The 20304-nt window shown below is 42.4% G+C and overlaps 1 pseudogene; it reads right to left on the bottom strand.

Annotated features, from left to right (window-relative positions):
- Positions 1-580: 580 nt before the first annotated feature.
- LOC149181890 (2-Cys peroxiredoxin BAS1, chloroplastic pseudogene) overlaps positions 581-20304 on the bottom strand; it is a 30884-nt pseudogene continuing 11160 nt past the window's right edge.

Genomic DNA, 20304 nt, shown 5'->3' with positions numbered 1-20304 from the left:
TCTTTCTTCAAAATACAACAAAAAATCTTCACTTATCACTCCAAAGATTTTTAAGTCACACCTTATCGCTCCAAAATTCAAAATACTTTCACCTTATCACTCCAAAATAAAAATTTTACAAATTAAAAGCATACCTTATCCAATAGTGTTTAAAAGGATTTGTAAAAAAAAATGAACGCAAACTAAAGCCAAGCAACTTGTCTTGTACAGAAAACTATAGCCACATGCGAAATCGCAATTGCATGCATCGATTCTACGGAATTCCCGTTTAATTCACCTTTGCACGGTCGAATGTTGTGAGCCAGCCAGTATTTTGCTGATTTGTCTTTAGTTAATCGTTTGAACTGCTGAAAATGGCGCCGGACAGCGTGCAAATGCCAGCTTCGGTTAATAACCGACCACACTTGAAAAACGTTGATCTTCGCAGTCATGCCTTCAATGTAGGCGACATCAAAATAACTACATATCAAGAAAATAATCAAAATTGAATGCCTTATTCTTTAATATCCCGAGTAAACCTTCATTTGGACCATAATGAAGCTCTATGGACCAACGCTATATTTAGTTTTCATCCTGATTTTTAGATAGCTTTGAAGTATATTTTACTCAATTTGGGATCTAGCTTCATTGATTTGTCTCCTGGCTTCCACCCAACTAGGCAAACTTCATCGGGGTTATCCTGAACATATTGAAGAGCTTGTAATGTACGCAACGTTTCATCCACACTACGACCAATGGCTAGATTGTTGATTGTGGAGTGTTGAATCACACCCTCCTTGTCAATAATAAAGAGTCTGTGTAATGCTATTCCCTGATCTGCAATCAAAACATTGTAGGCTTTTGAAATACCCTTCGTAACATCAGATATCAAAGGATATTTCAAATCACCAAGACCACCAGCTTTCCTATCAGTTTGAACCCAAACAAGGTGAGAAAACACACTATCAATAGAAACACCAAGAATTTCAATGTTCAACTTCTCAAACTCAGGATCTCTGCCACTGAAAACAGTGATTTCTATGGGGAAAACAAAAGTGAAGTCCAAAGGATAGAAAAATAGAATAACATATTTTTTTCCAATGTATTCAAACAACTTGACCTTGATGAAATCTTGATCCAAAACAACCTCTGCTTCAAAATCAGGAGCCTTGTTTCCAATCAATGGAGGTTCACCAGCGTTGACGACCAACCTACTCCATACAACACATAATACGCTGCATACTGCAAAGTCAGTGTGAAGATCGTGAAGACGTCCAAAAGAATAATTTTCTCTGCGGGTAATCGCCTGAAACTGGTTCTTCGTCAAAGCAGGGCTACAAAACCACAACTGCACAATGATGGCTTCACCAAGGATGCTTCACAGCGCTCAGGTTGTGGTGACTCTCTAGCTCAATCTCCACAATCAGAGCCTTCACAACAACATCAACCCTTTTTATTCACCAATAGACCCAAAGGAGTTTACACCCCCCTTGCCGCTCAAGGAATGCAGGTCGTGCATTTGGTTGTCAGTGTGGTCATTAAGCGGCTAGTTTCTATAGAGAATGATGCGGTTTCTCAAGAGAAAACCGAGCCACCGCCTGCCATTCAAATTCCATGCGATCTGCGCACTGCCCCGATCAAGAACCCCGCAGGAAAATAGAGATCGATCCGACTTGGAGGTCCCGAGGCTGAGTCCTATCCAGGTCGATCTGAAAAAAAATGGAAAATGGGTAGACTTGATAAGTGCAGAGACCGGAACTGCTTTCCCTTTGCTGTGATGTTGTTGCTGTTTCAATCAATCAATCAATCCGTGGCATCCATCTCTGCATCTTCACACGTAGTCCTTACGCAATAGTTCCACAATGTTTTAGCTTTAAATCCAAGATCTCCATTCGCTCTGATATCACATGAAGGAAAATCACACAGCATTAAAACCATATGCACAACAAATTAACTCACAGAACAATAAACTTGTGGAAAATACAGAGAGCCATCATGTGGCCTCTCATGCTCATGTAATTTTCACTTCTTTTCAAATAATTTAATAATACATTTAAATACATGAGCAAGTGGTCTTAAGATAGTGCATCTATCTTAGACTCACTTGGTTGAGACAATTTCTCAACTTACACATTGATTTAGGAGAGCTAGTTGGAGAGAATCTCTCATCCAAACTAGAACCCTTGGTTTGAAGAATTCTCATGATTTAATTAATTTAATTTAATATTTGGATTTATTAATTGATTATTAAGAGAGTGAGGCTAACGCCTATGGTCAAACCTAGTCTTCTCCTCCAAGTCAAGTTACCCAATCGGATCCTGCAATTTGTTCTATTCGTCTGACACAAAATTTCAGCTCTCCTGCAATAGCTAGTTGCCACATAATTTTGGCCCTGCAACAGTTGGCATAGGAAAATGTGAACCATAAAGAGGGAGACTAATCTAGACATGTGAGTTGCTAAAGAGATAGAAATGAGAGATTTCAACATCCTTCATCCTACTTCGTCCTTCTTCTTCTTCTTTTTTGTGGAAAAACCCGTGAATAGTTTTTGAAACCAACGTTTCGGACTAGCTTAGTGAGTCCATCATCAGGGCAATGTGATTTGTATTTTGAGAAGAGAGAGCGTGAAATTATGGAGCTATTAATAGTTAATTGAAAAAATATTTGATGTCTTTTTTTCTTTTTCTTTTTCCGTCCTTCTTGTCCTTCACTTGCTTGCCCAGAAACTATCTTATGTGAGAGAATGTGAATGCCCAAATAGAGGAGGTCAAGTTGTCTTTATATAGTAGTGTGTCTTGGGTGAATAGACGTGTCTCTTGGCCAAGGCTGACTTAACTTGGAGGGAAGCCAACTTGTCACTTTTGGAGCCAAAATTAACATTTCAAAAATTTTAATTTTCATATTTGAAAAGTCGCAATGGAATGTTGACTCAAAATAAATTATCCTATGACTCAAGAATTCATAAATATGAATTATAATGATAAATACAATTACATCAAGTGACCCAATGTACATTATGAAGACTAACCATAGTTACAAATTCAACACTTGGTACATCCTTTCAATGCTACGTTGACAATATCCATGCCATCCATGATCTGATAATCACCCTATGAGTGACCTCAGTTAAGATTTATTAAATGAAGGTATTACAGACTCATATGTTGGTGTGTGTGTCTATGTTATTTAAGCGAAAGATCAATTAGATTGCAAATACACAGACACTTGAAATGGAAAACAACAGAGAAACACAGTAAGCAAATACAAGAACACAAAAATTTAATAAGGAGTTCACCCTATCCTCCCAGGGCTACATCTCCGGTCCAACTTTCAGTGGTGGTCTTCTTTTATTGTGTCTTGAAGTAGAGAATTACAATGAAAGAGCTCAATGTGAGTCTTTGGAAACATAATTTGTTTGGCAGGGTGGTTCTTGGATTCCCCAAGCCACTAGAGTACACGAACTTTTTTCCTTACCAGCTATGTGACCTTCTGATCTATAATGGAGAGAACCCAATGTGGTGCTCAGTCCGGACAGATCCTCTCTAGGATGGCTTGAATCCATCAAGCTCTCTGGTGCTCGATGTTGCCTTCGATCATCTCAGCCCTCTGTCTTCTGTTCTGTTGTTGCTTCATTGTCTTTCTTCTCTTTGTTCTTCCTTTCTGTGTTTCGTCCTCCTCTCGGAGTTCCGGTGGTTGTTTTCCTGCTTTTCCTATGCATGGCTTTAAGGTTATTCGTACCAATGGCTCTTCGATTCCTCTTCCACTTCCCATCGGATCACCTGCTACAGCTTCGCTTGGAGTTCCCAGTTCAGCGTCATCATCAGGCTCATAGGGAGTGGCCACATGTCCTCCTGCAGCTATGCCAATTCGCTTCTTCGATTTGGTTTTTCTGTTACGTCGTGGAATAAGTATTCTGCTACCTTGGCAGTCAAATCGGAAGTCATATCTTTACAAATTGTGGGTTAATCCCTCGCCAATTCCATTTTCTCCATCGAGTGCAATCTCAATCGTTAGATCTGGAGCCCCCCAGATCTGACGTCGTTTGATTGTCCCGTGAAGTTGACTTGATCAACCATTAACGCACGATCAACAGCAGTTTTCTCGATCCTCTGCTTGCCACGCGTCGACTGCTGAGTGGGATCGCTCCATTTTCGCCAATTCTGCTTATCGTTCGAGGGTGCGCCCGATCAATACCACCGGTTTTCAGAGCGCGGGTCCCACCTTGTCCTTTAGCCTTTTGTCCACAGTTTTCCCGACTCCCACGCGACCGAGCGCTCGGGGTTTCTCCATTTTGATTTTTTTCGCCCAGCGATGTGCGATAACAAATTGCCTTAGTTTCCCGATCCAGGCCTCCAAGGGGCTAAATTCGCCTCCCGCACAGTCTCCATGGGCCTCGGTCAGCACACTTTAACCGAGGTCCTCGTCGTTCCATGTTGGCTGCCATTGCCACAGGTTTAGAGGTGTTTTTGATCGTCGTTGTAAATTCTTTGAAGTCTGTCTCGACCTGGTATAGCCATGGCTCTGTTCATCTTTCTTTATGGAACCAATTCGGATCACAGCCTTCCCACTGAAAAGCTTTTGGACCACCAAAAGTTGGTTTTCTTTCAAGCATCGACTAAGTGAGGGTACTGTTGTCTCACTTGCCAAATTTCAATCCACTTTGCACTGCTCGACTTCGAACCTTTGAGTCCAATTCTGAGGTACTCAACATTCTCTCTGCGCGTCGTCCTCACCTTCCTGTCCAAGACTGTGTCTTCCTGCAATTCATTAAGATATTCAAGTAGCAGGTCATCAATAGAAGGCAATTGACTTTGCTCTTAAGGATCCTCAATCATTGAAGGTTCAAACAATCTCAATCAATCTACATTTACGACTGAGTAAATGTGCATGTAATCTGGTAGATCAAGGTGAAAATCATTTTCACCAACCTTCTCAAGTATCCTAAAAGGTCCATACCTGATAGGCTTTAGCTTTTTACCTTCACCTTGCATCATGTCCTTACTGATATATAGCTAGACCTGGGCACCAACTTGAAAACTATGCTCCATCCGATGCTTGTCATGCCTTGCCTTGTATTTGGCTTGGTTATTTTCCAGTTGTTCTTGTACTGCCTGGTGGATCTCCTGGATCTGTTCAATGAACCTAGTTGCCTTGTCCACATCATTAGGTCCATCAACCGCGGTATCTTTACCGAAGACAAAATCCAAATGAGACCTTGGTATGAAACCAAAACAAGTCTCAAAAGGAGATCTCTGTGTAGAAGAGTGTTTTGCTCTGTTGTAAACATGTTGCACATAACACAAATGTTCATCCCAAAGCTTAGGTTGTTTGCTGCAATATCCTTTGAGTAACTGGACCATTGTCCTATTAACTACTTTTGTTTGGCCATCAATTTGTGGATGAAAAGTTGTGCTTTTCTTCAGTTGGGTGTCCATCAGCTCCCACAGACTTGACCAAAACTGTTATAGACATTTTTGTGCCTTACAGCATTGAGCATGAAATGTCCATAATCTAAGGGATCCAAAGTCCCTAAACATGTTGTTCCTACCCCTAGAGGAACAAGGCTAACTAACCACAGCAATTCACAGAAGTTCTCCACCTGAAACCACTCAAAAACAAGTCAATTCAGGATCATGTCAACTACTCCACTGAGCATCTGCGCTGAATGTCAACTGCTACACTGGCTACCTGCGTTGAATGTCAACTCCAACACTAGCTACCTGCGCTGAGCGAGTTTGGACATGTGGCAGACTCATTCCTCAAGGTGTCAGAAGCCAGGACGCTTCCAAAATGACACTTGCCTCAAGGAATTCGACTGCTGATGAGTAAGAAGTTCCAAATCTCCAAGTGGAAGCAAGAACCTCCAAGTGGACTCAAGAATTGACAGAGGGAGAGGACACTAGTCAGATCTCAAGCTAACTCATCCTCTCTCCAAACATCTATATATAGATCTCTCCTCCATGAGATCTAGAGGCTGGAATTTTGTTATTGCAAAGAATTGCTGTTGGTTTGAGACTGGAAACATTGGGTGCTTAATTCTTTGAAGGGAGCTGAAGAAGGAATTCCATTCTGCTGGGAAGGAGATGCTGGATTGGAGCCCTCTGGGTTGTATCCCTTCCTGAACCTTGTTATCAATCAATAAAGCTATCTTGGTTTTCTCCTATATACTGGTGTATTTGTGTGATTGCATTAGTGTATTTGATTTACTTCTAATCCTGAATCATTTGTGAATATGAATATCTGCCTTTGTGTTGTGTTCTTCTCTTGTCGCAAGTAGTTGTTCTCTTGTCACAGGTATCTGTTCTCTTGTGATCTAGTGGGAATCAAGTAGCTGTTCTCTTGAGCAAGCGAGGAGGCAAGTAGCTGTGAACACCCAAAGAGAAGAGGATCTAGATCGAGGGACAAACGGAAGACAACGGTAAGTCTATCGATCTCCCCTCTTTCACATTTCATAAAGGAAGAAACCAGTATAGCTGTATCTGTTTGTTGCTAAGGCTCTGTCACACCTTAGGTGGATAGGATCGTCCTGCATATGCATTTTTCCCCACAACAAATTGGCGACTCCGCTGGGGATATTGCTTTAGTCATTTTATTTGTGTTTACATCATTGTTTGCTTCATAGACGCAACAGCAACAATCGAACTGCTTCTGCAAAGTAGACTGTTGCTGCCTTGATCCTTCACTAGATTTTGTCTATGATCTGAACAATGGACTCACAAATGACTTGATGATCCTTTGTGATAGTCTTTAGTACCCTCTCAAAGCATCCCTTTGATTATACCTAGCTTGTGTTTCTGATTTGGCCTGAAACAGTTGATTTTTGAGCGTTTTGTGACCCAGAACCCAGGAGAAACGAGAGTTTATCCTTCAGCGCAACTGCTGTGAAGGCAGTCTGCATTTCAATGCAGGTCCCGTGAAGGCTACCTGCGCTGAATGTCAAATCCTCAATGTTGAGGTTGCGCTGAACCAGTTTGGCCTTGTGTAGCTGGGGTTCTCTGCTCTCTGTTGCCCTGTTTTGATATCTGTTTTTTGCAGCCTTTAACCAACATAGGTACCAGTCAGATAACTCCTTTTCTTTGCTTAGATTCCGCCTCCTTTTGTACAAAAAGACTGTGAATGTTTTTATGTGTTTGTGGCGTCATTTATAGTTTTCCTTTGCATGAGTAAAGTAGTCATCCTGTAGCCTTTGATTCAGATCTGATTGATTGTGGTCTTAGGAGAGAGTTCATTGGTTGTTTACAGTTGATTATCATTTGCTTTTGCTTATTGGTTTGAGTTTGTCTCTTTTAAGTGTTGAAACAAGTATTCATTTCGAAATTCGCAAAGTGATTGTAATCTCTTCTACCCTTGTTGTTTTCGAAAAAGTAAACTTGTTTGTATCTGTCATTTAAAAGCAAATTCAAAGTTATACAAAAAGCTTTCTTTGTAGGCATCTATACTAAGAAAGTGGAAAACAAACACCTGCATTGTGCATTTGCATTTTGATAAGTTTGCATGATTGATTTAGGAAAGAGTGCATTAGAGTGTGCTGATTGCTCTTTGAGAAAAGATGGTGTCTTTCTTTTCCCTTAGTAGCTAGGATTTTCAAAGTTGAAAAGATAATAAAGCTTGCTTATCATCTTAGACTGCATTTAGGAATTGTACTATACATCTCGTGGTGATCCTGAAAGGCAAACTTCTAAAAAGATCAACTTAAAATAAACTGAATGAACCTAACAATGCTTTGCAACATAACGCACAACATAGAGGTCTAGGCTAGAGACGTGTTCCGACGTCGTTAAGCCTAGTGACTGTCGATCTCATAGAAGGTGGGTGATTCCTCCTGAGGGACGATAGCGCTAGTATGGATTGAGATCCCACGTACCGTCGCATATATATTGGGAGACCCCTATAGGCATATATCCTTTATCCTTAGGAAGCCGTGTCGGCCGCCCTACTGATCGCAATGCAGTGAACACAGCATTCACGAAGATCGACCGCCCGTACCTTAAAAAGTATTCTGCGGTTTTGCGAAAAGTTTGGCACACCCTCTGCCTAGATCTCCAGAGCAGTTTCTTTTGGCCTTTTTCAGACTCTATAACAGAAAAAGTCCATCCGGGCATTTGTCACTTCGGGCTCGTTAAAACATCGAAGGAGACTAGAGTCATCTTTAGCTTTTTCTTAACTCTTTAAAAGTGAAAAAGCAAGTTGTGTCTAAAGCGTCTAATAAAATTCATTCAATTCAGAAACATCAATTTCCCTTTTGTATTTTGGTTGATCGAGTAATCCGCAATCGTGGAAGAAAGTCAATTGAAACCCCGTCGTTCGCGGAGGCTTACGAGTCAACCGTCTTTGTCTCCGGAATCGAAAACAGTACGGACAAAGCAAACTCGTTTAACCGGTTCAAAATCTCCTATCAAAGTTAGAACAAGTGTTCCAACCACATCTGAGATTCCGGTTACTCCAAACATTTCTGGAAACCCTGCCTCTATAGAAGAAGTTCAACAGCCACAGAGGGACAGTAATACTGATCCTAGTCTGGGGGCAAATACTTGCGTTACTGAACCAGTTCCATCTGTAACCGGTTTAGAGAGTCTTGCTCCCCAAACAACTGTCGCTATCGATTCAACCCCTTCTTCGGCACCAGAAATATTTTACGGACCTGACGATCTTCGTCTTCCACCGGGTTTGATTGCGATAGAGGAAATTGTAGAGGATCCGCAAGCAAGTACTCCAACCCATTTTGGAGTCGGGGTCACTCTATTTCCTTCATCAGAAGTTAATCCACCACAAGTGGAAGTTCCTATAGAATCGCTAGGCAATCTATTGGATAGACTCAAAATGTCTGAACAACCGTCAAAATCTAGGACTGTGTCAAACGACACAGCGACATCAGAAGCCCCTGTCGTCACTCCGACAATGTTTGCCGGCATACCATCTGTCCCGACTAGCTCGCAACTGCTAGAAGGAGTCCACCAAGGAACTATTTCGACAGTGTGGTCTGTTCCAGTTTGTTCATCCGTAATGATATCCGGAAACTCTTATGTTGAGACTCGCCAGATTGATCCATTTGGAAGTCAATTTGGGAAATCCAATCCCCAAGGACAAACAATCCCCTTGAGTTCCGGATTGCTACCGTATGGGGGGCAGTATGCCCTTTCATTACCCCCTCCGGGAGGATACCCATATGGGAGTTCACAACAGTATTCAGGTTATACTGGAATTACATCAAGTGGTTGGGTACCTATGCTACCTCAACAACCAAGGGTTGTATATTCTATGCAACAGTGTGTACCTATGTCGAACATCCCAACCACACCGGCTATTGTAACAGTGTCACAAGTTCAAGTGATGCCTGTTGTATGTCAACCTCAGATTTCTCAGGTTGTAATGCAACAGCCCCTTGACCCTGGGTCACAACCGCAATCGCCAACTGGTGGGGCGACACAGGTCCAAACGGGTACAATTACCCCACACCTTGGTCCAGCAGTTAGTATAGCACAACAGAACATGGCTTCGCAACCGTGGCTAGTGCAATACCAACAACCACAATTCCAGCAAGTGTACCAAGGTTCTGAGCAGCAGATCTTTGCGAACAGTGGACAACTGTATATTCAAAACGGTCAAAACCAACCGCTTTACGGTGGTCAAGTCCACCAACCGTATCAGTCATACCAACATCAATTACATTATGCTGGTATGCAAAGGCCCACTGCTCAAGCGATTCCATCGTACCCTGGTTATGCTTCACCTAACCTGAATCAACAGTTACCATTCGTGGCAACCTTAGAGTTACCCGATTTACACCGGTTAACCAACGATCCAATTGCTTACGCCCCTTGGTGGCCAGCGATTCCTCACAAACTTCCATCTGACATTCCTAAATTCAATGGAAATCCAGGTGAAGACCCATCGAATCACGTGATGACTTTTCATCTGTGGTGTTCATCAAACACCCTAAATGATGATTCGATAAGGCTTCGCCTTTTCCAGAGGACGTTAACGGGTCCAGCGGCAAAATGGTATATTGAATTACCTAGAGCCTCGTTCGACAATTTTAGCTCCCTAGCCACGACTTTCTTAACCCATTTTCAATTACCGATAAGGTACGAAACGGGAACAGAAATATTAACCAACTTCAAGCAGACAACTGCCACTCATATATCCGATCATATACATGAGTGGCGTCGTCGTCGTAGGATGGTGAAAACATACGTTCCCGATCAGCTGTTAGCTGAATGGTTTATAAAGTCTTTACTTCCTGCTATAACAGAAGATGTGGCAAAGGGGGGAGTCGTAACAGAGGAGCAAGTTATTGCTCGTGCAAAATATCTAGACTTAGTTTATACTCAGTCTGGCATGCTCTACGACAAGATACCTGATGCCCCTAGACCGGAATTTTCAATTCCTCCTCCTCCTAAATCAAATAGTGAATCTCATGCCGGCGATGGCGTGATAGGCACAGCAAATGCGAAATCGACAAAGGCTTCGTCTAAGAAAGCCCGTAAGAATTCGGATCAAAATGCAAATCAAGAAATTCTTGCTTCGGAAGTAAATGTCGTATCAGCAGATAAAGGCAAAGAAACCAAACAACCAGGGAGCAAGAAGAAGCAAAACAAAGGGAAGAAGAAGAAACAGGGTGAGTCATCTCCTGGAAAGACTTCTTCAAACCCTCCTGGAAATAGGAAATATCCATGTCTAATATGTGATGAGGAGGATCATCGGACAGGAAATTGTCCGTACAAAGCTGAGTTAAAAAGATTCTTTAAGAGTCCGAAAAATCCAGCTGTGTTAACTGATCCATTTCCTAATCCAGGTCAAAATCTGGTTGATAGTGGAAATGCTTCCCCGTCGCAAGTGCTTATGTTGTCGGTTTCAAAACAGCAGAATGATGCTTTGATTTCGACAAGGAACAAAGATTACGGGAATCCGCAGCTGTCGAACGACAAAGGTAAAGATCAACCAAGTAGTTCGACAACAACTTCGACAGAAGTTGTACCGCCCATCATTCCTGAATTAACAATAAAACCGCCAAAGGGAGTAGTACACAAGTCGACATTTAATCCTCCCGCTAGAGCGGCGCAGCATTATAACATAGTGGAAGATTTGGCCCAATCGCCATCCGCTATGTCGACTCTTGAAGTACTACAAAATTGCCCATCCCAAAGGCAGGCTTTGTTATCGGCTATTGGTGGGGTTGATCCTAAGGATTCCAATCTTGTATCCTTTGATCACAAAGGATACGATCCTCAGTTACCAGCTCAACTAGCTTTCCTTATTCAAGTGAAAGCCCTCAATAAAACTGTTCACCGAACAATTATTGACGAGGGGGCATCTACATGTATTATGTCGATGAGTTGCTGGAAAAATTTAGGATCTCCAACCTTGTCACGATCTTCGACGACATTAAAAGCTTTCGACGGAAGGACATATACCCCGTTGGGTATACTTAATAACTTGAAGGTTGAACTAGGAGGAAAAACAATAGAAATAGATGTTGAAGTCATCGATGGGAATCTTGACTACAACATCCTACTGGGAAGACCATGGATCTATGCCATGGTAGCTGTTGTGTCGACTTATTTTAGGAAGATCGCATTCCCGTTTGAAGGGGGGATTACGATCGTCGACCAACAAAACTTCCTCCCTAATGGTTCACAAGTTACAGGAAGCATTCCCATGATCCATGGAAGCAACCATTCGCTTCAAGATATCGGAGTAGGCCTACTGAAAGACCCCACATTAATGGGAACTTTCGCACTTCCACCTCCATTCTATATAGGAGAAGTAGCATTCGTAAGAGCCTGCAACATGATATCTTCCACGAAGATCTCAGAAGACGATGTCGAAATGGATCATGCAATGGTTTTGCCCCCAAGCCCTATAGAAATATTGTAGCAATCAATGTTTCGAGCATGGGAGGCAAACCCAAATCAACGCTCATCAAGCGTTTGGGTAGATAGGTCTAGAGAATATGGTACCCCATTAGATCCTTGGTCAAAAGTACATGGGACTGACGAAGGAATTCTACAATAAATGCTAATTGAGGGGGCACCATGGAATGATTGCCACCATCGTTCCCTTCTTCTGGAATATGAAGAAGATACTCAACATGACCTTTATCACCCTTCAGTTTTTGAATTCCTATCAAATACTGTAAATACGGTGGATTCCGAGCGAAACTTATCCAATATTGAAGAGACTATAGCCATAAATATCTCGACTAAAACAAATGTTGTAGAGAATATTTATGTCGGCAAAGGTTGTTCCCCTTCAGAACTGGAAATATATAACGCTCTTTTTCGCGAATTCAGAGATGTATTTGCTTGGTCATATGATGAAATGCCAGGTATAGACTCGAGTATCGTTGAACATGAAATTAAAATGTATCCTGATGTCAAACCAGTAAGACAATGGCTTCGGCATGTGCACCCCAAGAAAGCCGTTGCCATTAAGGCGGAAGTTGAAAAGCTTCTCCATGCTGGTTTCATCTACCCGGTTCCTCTAACCGATTGGGTATCGAATATTGTCCCTGTTATGAAGAAACAAGGGACAATTAGAGTGTGTGTCGACTATAGGGATGTAAACCAAGCTTGTCCAAAGGACAACTACCCTACACCCTTCATCGACCAGATAATTGATGAATGCGTCGGATGTGAAATCTTTTCATTTATGGATGGATTTTCCGCGTATAATCAAATAAATATCCGCCCACAACAAATTGGCTATTTGTCCGTGGGGCACATTCGCTTATCGAAAATTACCCTTTGGTTTAAAGAACGCAGGGGCGACGTTTCAGAGGGCAATGAATTATGCCTTCCATGACATCAAGAACATCGTTCAACCATATCTCGACGACCTTCCGGCTCATTCGCGAAAGCGGACTGATCATCCGCAGCATTTAAGGGCGATATTTCTACGTTGCCGACACTACAAGATAAGACTCAATCCGCACAAATGTGTGTTTTGCGTCGGTTCTGGTCGTTTACTTGGTTTTGTAGTCTCTAAGGATGGGATTCGTCTCGATCCTTGCAAGGTTCAGGCAATCATTAATTTGCCTCCACCTTCAAATTTGCTTCAGATACAGAAACTCCAAGGGAAAGCAAACTTTCTGAGGAGGCTCATTCCAAATTACGCAGAACTTACTAAAGGTTATACTCATCTTTTGAAAAAGGATGTACCTTTCGTCTGGGACCAGGTGGCGCAAGCTTCCTTTGATGCTCTGAAAGATTCTCTAGTAAAAGCATCATTAATGTATGCCCTAGACTATCAAAGAGATTTTAACCTGTATCTGGTTGCAGTGGATACGACCATTGCGATGGTTTTAGTTCAAGAAGTCAATGGAATTGAACACCCTATATATTATTTGAGTAAAAACTTAAATGATACAGAAAATAAATATTCTTATGTTGAAAAACTAGCGTTTGCAGCTGTTCAAGCGATTCAAAGGTTTCGACATTATGTCCTCTTTCGGAAAACTACCATTTTATCAGATTGCAACCCCATGACTTATATACTGTCGCGACAGTTTTTGGGGGGCACATATTCAAAATGGATAACGATCCTTCAAGAGTTTGATCTGGAATTTGTAAAATCCAAATCAAAGAAAGCTCTAGTTTTCGCAGAATTATTGTGCGATCTCCCATCGTCGTCCAACGATGAAACCTCCGAAGAATCAATCGTGGACGAGAAATTGTTTCTGATATCTACAAGCAATGAGTGGTCTAGAGATATCATAATTTATCTCCAAACCCAAAAATTTAGGCCTGACACCTCTCACTCAGAACAGAAACGTATACGATACCAAGCTAAAGACTACATGATCGTCGGTGATACGCTTTACCGTCGTGGTATCGATGCAGTCTTGAGGAGGTGCCTAACCCATGAGGAGGCCGAAAAAGCCCTGAATGAGTGTCATTCAGGCGCGTGTGGAGGGCATCAATCTGGATATGCAACAACACAAAAAAATCTTACGAGCAGGATATTTCTGGCCAACCATGTTCAAAGATTGCATAATCGCAGTCAGAAGTTGCCATGCTTGTCAAATTTTTGATAGCAAAACCAGAAGACCACCCGCACCTTTACAACCAATAGTTGCTGATGGGCCTTTCGCCAAATGGGGCATCGATTTCATGCAATGTAACCCCACCTCGACCGGGGAGCATGGGTATATTATAGTTGCCGTTGACTATTTTACCAAATGGGCCGAGGCGATGCCTACATTGGATAACACTGGTGAAACAGCCGCCTTTTTCTTTTTCAATCATGTAGTCGCCAGGTTTGGCGTACCACAGGCTATAGTAACAGATCATGGATCGCATTTTCGCAATCACATGATGGTTGAATTAGCTGCCAAACTAGGGCTGTCTCACGACAGCTCTACCCCGTATTATCCGCAAGCCAACAGACAAGTTGAAGCAATCAACAAGGTCCTGAAGCGTATGTTGCAAAGGATGATCGGGGTTCACAAAAGAAGGTGGCACCTAATCCTGTACTCAGCCTTGTGGGCTTACCGAACATCGGTAAAGAACGTGACCGGGTTCACAACTTTCCAACTGGTGTATGGCCTAGAATCAGTCTTGCCAATCCAATGTGAAATTTCGTCGCTTAAACTCGCAATTGATCTCCTCCCCGGAACTTCAGAAGAAGAGGCTCGTTTCTTGGAATTAATCCAATTGGATGAAACCCGTCGTGACGCCGCTTTGGCTAACGAAGCCCATAAGAAACGATTCAAGGCGCAGTTCGACAAAAATGTCAAACCCCGTGTCTTCTCAGAAGGTGACTTGGTCTTGCTTTATGACCAAGAATCCGATAAATTGGGAGCAGGTAAATTTAATTCCTTATGGATGGGCCCCTATATTGTTAAACGAGTGTTAGCAAAAGGAGCCTACGAGTTAATGGATTATGACAAAATTCCACTGGCGCAACCCCGCAATGGGTTGTACCTCAAGCGTTACTATGCTTAGATAGTAACCTGTATGCTTTTGTTGTATTTTGTTTTCGCTAAAGTGTTTGTTTTGGTTGAGTGATCCATCTTTTTACATTTATTGCAGATGTCAAACCTTCTGGAGACATGTGTTGGATATGCCGACGGAGCAAGTCGTAGTTCGCGGAACCTATCCTTCGCAGCCTGGGCCATTTTTGATCCAAGCGGCGAGTTAGTAAGTTTCAGAGGTGTGTGTATTGGGCAATCAACGAATAACATCGCTGAGTATAGCGCGTTGATAGAACTACTCTCTGATGCCATCACCCGTGTTATACGCCGGCTAATCGTCAGGCTAGACTCACAGCTCGTAATACTACAACTCAATGGTATATATTCCGTTCGCAATCCAGCTATTTATCGCATGTTCCTAAGGGCTAAGATTTTGGAAATACAATTTGATTCAGTTCAATACCAGCATATTTCCAAAAATTTAAACACATTAACCGACTCATTAGCAAACTATGTGTTAGATAGACATTTGCGACATTTATAAAAAGGGACACATCATCAATGTTGTACATATGGATCATATAACTCAACCAGAATAAAATTCGAAAATCAAAATATATATAAGCTGTTTATCATTCATACATAATGTTCTGTAACCAAGACAAAATCGGTCATATGACCCAAAAACTCAAAAGTGCTAGGGGGCACCCTAGTCTAGTGATGCTCATGATAGCACGTCACGGCCTGTGCAATCATGCGCAAGAGACGAGTCCATCGTCTAGGCACGCCAGTAGTATGCTGCTGCAACTGTAAAGGTAACTCATCAATCCTCACATCGGGAATGCCGAGAGTAAGGCTCTCAACCTGCTCCTGCACAGCTGTAAGGATCTCAGCTACGTCAAGGTCGCGGAGAATAACTCTCCCAGCAGTCTCCCCTGCTGGGGCAGCAACTGGCGCTCTCGGGCGAACTGCTGGACGAACAGGACCAACATCTGCATGCACACATGAGTTTGATTAAAGTCTTGATAGAATAAAGCACAAGAACATTATAAATAAGAGCAGTAAACAGTAATATGGTCAGAGATTTTACCAATAGCGCCCCACTGTTCGCCATCCGGTAACACCAAATCCGGATCACCTCGGAAATCCATACCCACATATGGATACTCGGAATAGACCATCTCCTGGCGCTCGAACCACCTGAAGAAGGTATCAGTGAAAGTAATCTGAGGTTGACCAGCATGCCTAGACATGTGATCAACCCATCTCTACATGCGTGGCTCGGTCGGAGAAGGCAAGTCGAGTGCAATATACTGAGGCTGCATCAGTGGTATTTTCTCCAAGGCGAAGGCAGTCAAAATAGAACCAAATCCAAAGTTCTTCAGCTTCCCGTCCTTTACCTTGGTCAATTGACTTTTCATCTGAACAAGTACTGCATCACACCAGTTGAATACTTTCGGTTGGAGACACTCCAAGGCATGCTGTACGTAAGACCTGTTGGCAACATGAAGAGATGCACTACCGGCCATCCTACCGATAGTATACAGAATGGACCTGAGGGACCTATCAGTAATCTCACGGATAACGACCTTTCCGTCTCTGCTCGGCTGGGAACCTTCCCTGCAATACTAACGGACATAGTCTCTCACGGAGTCATTCCCCCGAGCCGAACCTGACAAAGAAATGGGAGCACCCCGCCTTGACAACCCAGTCAAGAAGTAAATGTCCACTATGGTCAAGGGGATGGATTTTCCCCTAATCTGGAATACTTGGTTAATAGGATCCCAATCATCAAGCATGTACTGCAGTAAAGAGATCTGTGCTCTCATACTAGAGATACGGAAAAACTTCAGCAAGCCACAGTTCCGCAGCGCGTTCACTGTGATAGGGTCATGGAGGGCAATCATTTCCTCCTCTTCATGTTCTCGTTCTCGCCATGTAAGGGACATTTTTGCTCAAAGGTCCCTGCAAAACAAACAAGAGGAGTAAGTTCCTAGATTTGATGAGAAACTGGCAAAATTTCATCAAAAAACTGTGCAAGAAGACCAGTTTTGTGTCCAACGCAGGTAACTAGTGTCCCACATGCATTGAAGGTCAAACTGCCTTAAGGCAGACTGACATTCAACGCAGGTTTCGAATGGACCACCTGCGCTGATGGCAGGGCACCCTGGCAAAACCCCAGGTGCTTAGAAAGACAGGGAAACAGGCACAGAATGGAAAAATGAAACCATGAAAAGAAAGAGCTAGGGTTTAGCTCCTACTTGGTCCAGACGGCGCCGAGAATCGTCCACAGAATCTCCCGAAATTAGCTGGTGAAAATCAAAGGGGAAGAGGCACCTCCAAAGCTCCAACAAACCAAATTCAAATGAAATGGTAAAATGAGAGGTAAAAACACTTTTTAATTGCTTTTTACGTGGTTCAAAGCGAAATATTAGGGTTTTAATCTCATTTTCAAACAAATGTTATTCATTTCTAACTAAGTTTGATGCAGCAATTGAGAATGCAGTACTATCCTTGAAAAGAGAAAAGCTAGTTATGGTAAAAAATCAAAATTTGACTATATAATCGAGCAGTTTTAGCATAAAGTTCATGCTCGTTAAAAAATAAACGCAAAATCGAGCAGTTTTAACGTGGAATTTATGCTCGTTAAAAAATAGAAAAGCGATTGTGAGCAAGCTTTCCCCTAGAGTTCAAGCTCATCCAGAAAAATGAACCGGTAAATAACCACTGTGATCGTAAATTTATCAGCCATAAAAGCCTTGGTCGTGTTTGCACCGTCACCTCCACTTTTCATTTGGTCGATCGTTCACCTCCATATGATTGTTTACCCATTTTGAGGAACAGCTACGAAGAGTGATTTCACCTAGCCATCCTTTTGACACTGCCGTGATTGGAAAATTCCAACTTGTACTTGGAATCAGCTGTTATCCCTGTTCATCACTCGTTCCTCAAAAGACGAGTCTTCTTTAAGTTCTTTTCAATTGACTCGTAAAATATGAAAAGATTGCCGAGTTTTGGCCTTCCAGCTCGTTAAAGCAACCGGAAAAGCTATCCCTCCTCTAGATTTTAATCTTTTTGGACCTGAGGGATTATTGCACAAAAAGATCGAGCGTTTGTTTTATTCGGCTCATTAAAACTATCGAAAACTCATCCCTTCTGTATTGTTTTATACTTTTCCAGACTTAAGGGATTAGATGATGAAAAAAGAATTTTGGAGTTGACTTTATGTACCTTTTCAGACTCTCTAAAAATGAAAAGGACCGAGTTATCCTTGTCGTTAGACTCGTTAAAATCACTAAATAGCGACAAACTTGTCTTTAGACGAGAACGAGTTTCACTATCGCCAGGCTCGTTAAAACATAGCGATGGGCTTGCCCGAAGGGCAGGTTATAGAACAAGCATATGTTATCCTCCTCAAGCTTGACAAAAATAAAGAGGTACTGGTCAGCAATGACTGGGGAAAAATTGGGAGAAAACTAAAGAAAACTTTGATGGTAGCAAGTCGCTCTTGAACATGACACTTTTCCTCCGTACCACAATCGGGTTGGGTTGTCTCATTCACCGGTCACATCACCATGGTCTCGCCATACCATCCATATTTTGGGTAATGCTACCGATCCATAGCATCAATGTCGCCATATGTTCAAGAGAAGTCGTTCAGAAAGAGTCAACCGGGTCCCATCCACTACCATACATTATCCTTCATCCATTCATGACCGCCACCCTGAATCATATGCCACAGATCGTTTTCACCTCCATTAAAATCATTAGCTCCGTTCCGTGTCACTGATGTGAGATTCATCAAGGCCCTCCTTTGACGGATCGCTTCTTGTCGACATCAGCTCATTATCCAAGAAGTTGATCTAGGAACAACCCCTTCAGTACTTTGAAGCTTGCATGCCTCAATGGCAAGTTTCTCACTTCCGGCGACAGGTATACATCAATGACCTTCGACCAGAAGATTTTGCATGGTGTTCGACGCCAAGTCCTTTATTCACACCACGTGAATTGTACTGCAGTACCTTGAGGGTCATGATCATTATCGGTGATTCCTCTCGCACTTGTTAACGGTTTACATCATTGACCGGTAATCAAGCGATGTCTTTCCATGTTCGACTTCAGCGCAATTCTCACATGGATCGACTTGTACTTAGAGTGAAGATCGAACAAGTTTGAAGACCCCGGATCTAGTTTCATCCATCCGGGCTGCGATATATATTCAGGAAAAATAAAGACATTTGACATGTACATCATTGCAGCAGATGATCATCCTACTCAAAGGATGATAATTTCGCCAAAATTATCAGTCTACCATCAGACGATCGTCTGTTCTATGTACAAAAATGAATTTATAAAGCTGAGCATGGGAATGCCCGCCTCAGCTAGATCATGAAAGCAGTATGAATCATAATGTATTGTGTTGTATATTATTACAGGTCTCCTCCCAGCAAATGGATGAACTTCAGACCCTCCTGGATAAAGCATTTCACCCGATAAACGGCCTCATACTTTAGGGGGCAACTGTTATAGACATTTTTGTGCCTTACAACATTGAGCATGAAATGTCCATAATCTAAGGGATACAAAGTCCCTAAACATGTTGTTCCTACCCCTAGAGGAACAAGGCTAACTAACCACAGCAATTCACAGAAGTTCTCCACCTGAAACCACTCAAAAACAAGTCAATTCAGGATCATGTCAACTGCTCCACTGAGCATCTGCGCTGAATGTCAACTGCTACACTGGCTACCTGCGTTGAATGTCAACTCCAACACTAGCTACCCGCGCTGAGCGAGTTTGGACATGTGGCAGACTCATTCCTCAAGGTGTCAGAAGCCAGGAAGCTTCCAAAATGACACTTGCCTCAGGGAATTCGACTGCTGATGAGTAAGAGGTTCCAAATCTCCAAGTGGACCCAAGAACTGACAGAGGGAGAGGACACTAGTCAGATCTCAAGCTGACTCATCCTCTCTCCAAACATCTATATATAGATCTCTCCTCCATGAGATCTAGAGGCTGGAATTTTGTTATTGCAAAGAATTGTTGTTGGTTTGAGACTGGAAACATTGGGTGCTTAATGCTTTGAAGGGAGCTGAAGAAGGAATTCCATTCTGCTGGGAAGGAGATGCTGGATTGGAGCCCTCTGGGTTGTATCCCTTCTTGAACCTTGTTATCAATCAATAAAGCTATCTTGGTTTTCTCCTATATACTGGTGTATTTGTGTGATTGCATTAGTGTATTTGATTTACTTCTAATCCTGAATCATTTGTGAATATGAATATCTGCCTTTGTGTTGTGTTCTTCTCTTGTCGCAAGTAGTTGTTCTCTTGTCACAGGTATCTGTTCTCTTGTGATCTCGTGGGAATCAAGTAGTTGTTCTCTTGAGCAAGCGAGGAGGCAAGTAGCTGTGA

The sequence above is a fragment of the Pinus tabuliformis genome, chromosome 3_2, assembly GCF_031772625.1.
Source record: "Pinus tabuliformis cultivar Carrire ecotype Pingquan chromosome 3_2, CPIR1, whole genome shotgun sequence".
NCBI classification, from domain to species: domain Eukaryota; kingdom Viridiplantae; phylum Streptophyta; class Pinopsida; order Pinales; family Pinaceae; genus Pinus; species Pinus tabuliformis.
The sequence above is the reverse complement of the archived record's forward strand: the minus strand, read 5'-3'. Positions and strand labels throughout refer to the sequence as shown.